This window comes from Natator depressus, chromosome 4 (assembly GCF_965152275.1).
Source record: "Natator depressus isolate rNatDep1 chromosome 4, rNatDep2.hap1, whole genome shotgun sequence".
NCBI classification, from domain to species: Eukaryota; Metazoa; Chordata; order Testudines; family Cheloniidae; genus Natator; species Natator depressus.
In genome coordinates this window covers 50,288,755-50,292,986 of record NC_134237.1, presented here as the reverse complement: position 1 = coordinate 50,292,986, position 4,232 = coordinate 50,288,755, and positions in this window count along the sequence as shown.

The window sequence follows — 4,232 nt, the reverse complement described above, 5'->3', positions numbered from 1 at the left end:
TCGATCATCACCTGTTAGGTTCACTCCCTCTGGGGCACCTGGCATTGGCCACCATCGATAGGATACTGGGCTGGATGGACCTTTGGTCTGACCCAGTATGGCCATTCTTATGTTCTTATCAGGGTTGGAAGGGACCTCAGGAGGTCATCTAGTCCAACCCCTTGCTCAAAGCAGAACCAATCCCCAACTAAATCATCCATGCTTCCTGTGTAATGACTTTACTGAAGAAATAAAGGAATGGTTTTCATTTATCTAAAGGTTAATTAACAGATCACTTATGATTTAATTTTTGGTCTCTTGAGAGAAATATCAAATAAAGGCCAAATTCTGCACTTCTTGCATGTGCATGCACATGCAATCTATTGGAATCAACTGGAATTTTTGGTTCAAAGGATTGAACTGTGTGTGTTTGTCAGCAGAGAGCTGGGTTTTTCCAAGAGCCATAAAGAATAATTCAGAATCATAAAACTCTTGATAATTCTGCTATAAGTGATAACATAGTGGTTCCATGATATGACTACATGGGTCAAGTAAACTAAGAAAACAAAGACAAATGGCAATATGTCCAAATTGTCATGTGTTGACTCAGGTGGAGAGCAACTGGAAGTGTTTGAAAGCATTCCAATAGTCTGTGAAAGATAGATAAGAGGTTATATAGTTATTGGATTCTTAACTTATTTATTCTTCTTTAACTTCCTTTGATTTTTGGGTGGTATTCCTCTTTAAATGAAACACTGTTTCTAGTATTCTCCCGCCCCTCTACCTTGAGGAATAAGAAAAAAGCTGAGCAAGCTAATTGCAATGCTATGAGTGGTACATTGTATTCATTTTTGTAAGTATGAGACATTCAGTTCATTGAATTAAAAGCTTATGGCCCAATTCACAAACCCTGGGAACATAAAATTGATTGTTCTATAATGTACTAAGGAGCTTGTGATTTGGACCTCAGGGATTAGCATCTGGTATCTTAAAAATCTTACATACTGAATGTTTTCATAGTTAATGCACTTTAGTCATGCCTCATAACCCATTATATATGGGCTGATATATCCCTGATTTGCTTAATGTAAAATTCCAATAGATATTAGTGTTGCAAAATGGCATTTCACTGGAGTCTGTTATACTTACCGCACACTGACAGATTTACTGTGTGTATGTACTTAAAAAAAACAACTAGAATGATAAAAAAAATGATCATGGTACACATTAAAATGAATTAAAAATTGGCTAAATGATTTTAAAAAAAGGCTAAATGTAGTTTTAAACAGGAAATTGGTGAGCGGGTGTGTTTAAAGGAGTCCTGCAGGAATCAGTTCTTGGCTCTCAGCTATTTCACACTTTTTAAAATTACCTGGGAGAGCATACAATTATCACTGATAAAATTTGCAGATGATACAAAGACTGGGCGAGTGGTAAAGTGGACAGAGTACTGATACAGAGCAACCTGGATTGTTTAGTAAACTGAGCACAAACAAACAGTATGTATTTTAATACTGCTAAATGTAAATGTATGCATATAGGAATTCAGAACATAGGCCATACTTACAATATGGGTGACCATTCTGGGAAGCTGTGACTCTAAAAAAAAGATTTGGCGTGACATGATGAACATGCATTTCCACTGTGATGCTATGACTAATGTGATCCTTGAAAGCATGAACAGGGGAATCTCAAGTAGGAGTAGAGAAGTTATTTTACTTGGCAGTGATTAGACCACTGCTGGAATACTCTGTCCAGTTCTGGTGTCAACAGGTCAAGAAGGATGTTGAAAAATTGGAGAGGGTTCAGAGAGGAGCCATGAGAAAGGTTAAAGGTTTGGGAAAATGTCTTATAGTGATAGACTCAAGGAGCTCAATCTACTTAGCTTAACAAAGAGAAGGTTAAGGGGTGACTTCATCAGAATCTACATGGGAAACAAATATTTGATAATCTTCTATCTACCAGAGAAAGGTATAACATGATCTGGCTGGAAGTTGAAGCTAGACACATTTTAACAATGAGGGTAATTAACCTTTGGAACACTTTACGAAGTGTTGTGGTGGATTCTTCCTTACTGGCCATGTCATAAATATAAAGGGAAGTGTAACCACCTTTCTGTATACAGTGCTATAAAATCCCTTCTGCCAGAGGCAACATCCTGTTACCTGTAAAGGGTTAAGAGGCTCAGCTAACCTGACTGGCACCTGACCAAAAGGACCAATAAAGGAACAAGATACTTTCAAATCTTGCGGGGGGAGGGGAAGGCTTTTGTTTGTGCTCTTTGTTTACGTGTTTGTTCTCTCTTGGGACTGAGAGAGGCCAGACAGAAATCCATCTTCTCCAACCCATCCTAATCCAAGTCTCCAATATTGCAACCAGTATAGGTAAGCCAGGCAAGGCGGATTAGTTTATCTTTTGTTTTATGTGAATTTTCCCTGTGTTAAGAGGGAGGTTTATTCCTGTTTTCTGTAACTTTAAGGTTTTGCCCAGAGGGGGATCCTCTGTGTTTTGAATCTGAATACCCTGTAAAGTATTTTCCATCCTGATTTTACAGAGGTGATTCTTTTACCTTTTCTTTAATTAAAATTCTTCTTTTAAGAACCTGATTGATTTTTCATTGTTCTTAAGATTCAAGGGTTTGGGTCTGTGTTCACCTGTACAAATTGGTGAGGATTATTATCAAGCCTTCCCCAGGAAAGGGGGTGTAGGCTTGGGGGGATATTTTTGGGAAAGACATCTCCAAGTGGTCTCTTTCCCTGTTCCTTGTTTAAAATGCTTGATGGTGGCAGCACACTGTTCAAGGCCAAGGCAAAGTTTGTACCTTGGGGAAGTTTTTAACCTCAGCTGGCAAGAATAAGCTTAGGGGGTCTTTCATGCGGGTCCCCACATCTGTACCCTAGAGCCCAGAGTGGGGAAGGAACCCTGACAGGCCATTTTTAAATCAAGATTGGATTTAATTTAAAATATGTGCTTGAAGTCAAAAGGAACTATTTTGGGGAAGTTCTATGGCCTATGTTATTTATACAGGGAATCAGACTAGATGATCCCAATGGTTCCTTCTGTCCTTGGAATCTCTGAGTCTATGAATCCCCACCCTCAAATCTACCTTACATCCAGACACACAGAGAAAAAAAGTTTCTGGTTTGTCAGTGGCTACAGAATGAAAAACACCATCAAACCAAGCATCATAAATAAATTGTACTGAATTCATGTTTGCATTTGGGCTGTTGATTAATTGCAGTTAACTCACGTGATTAACTAAAAAAAATTAATCATGATTAATTGCAGTTTTAATCAAACTGTTAAACAATAGAATACCAATTGAAATGTATTAAATATTTTTGGATGTTTTTCTACATTTTTAAATATATTGATTTCAATTACAACACAGTACAGTATACAAAGTTGACAATGCTCACTTTATATTTTTTATTACAAATATTTGCACTGTAAAAATGGCAAACAACAGAAATAGTATTTTTCTATTGGTGTTTTTTTAATCACGTGATTGGTGTTTTTTAAATTGTGTGACAGCCCTAGTTTGCATGATTAACAGTTTGGGCAATTTTGAATATGATGGCAGGAAATGAAATTAGTCTATTGTATAGCAGGCCTCAGATTCTAGGGTTCCCTTCTGCTTCCACAGGAGACAATAGCAATTAACTATGGTATTGAATAGCCTTTTGGCAGATATTGCTATAACATGTATTTCCAAAACAATTTAAAGTAAAATTTTCAAAGTGATTTAAGAGACTAGGTCACATTTGCAAAAGTGACTTAAGCACTTAGACGCCTAGGTCCCACTGACTTTCAATAAGATTAAAGGTATCTACACAGCAGGTGGTAGGTGTAATTTGCTGCACGTGTAGACACACACATCGTAGCTCTGATTGACCTAATGCCAAAGCTGCCGCCTGCACCATGATGGCTACGCTCCTATTTTTAGGCACTAGCTTGGGAGGAGCTAGCATATGCGTGTCTACCCACACTGGGAATTACAGTTCTCTGGGTAGGTCTTGGGCCTTTGTCACTTTTGAAAATGAGAGTTCGGCATTTGTGAAATGTTACCCATACTTGCTTTCTTGCTAGTCAAATTTATTCTCTTCTAAGTAATTGCTTAAATTCATTCTGTTTACTGGTGAATAGTTTTCCCCAAATAAGTGTCATTTATCAATACATTTTAACTTGGCACAAAGGAATCTAAAAATGGCCTTAATTCTTGTCTTTTCTTTAACTTTATCTAAAATATAATT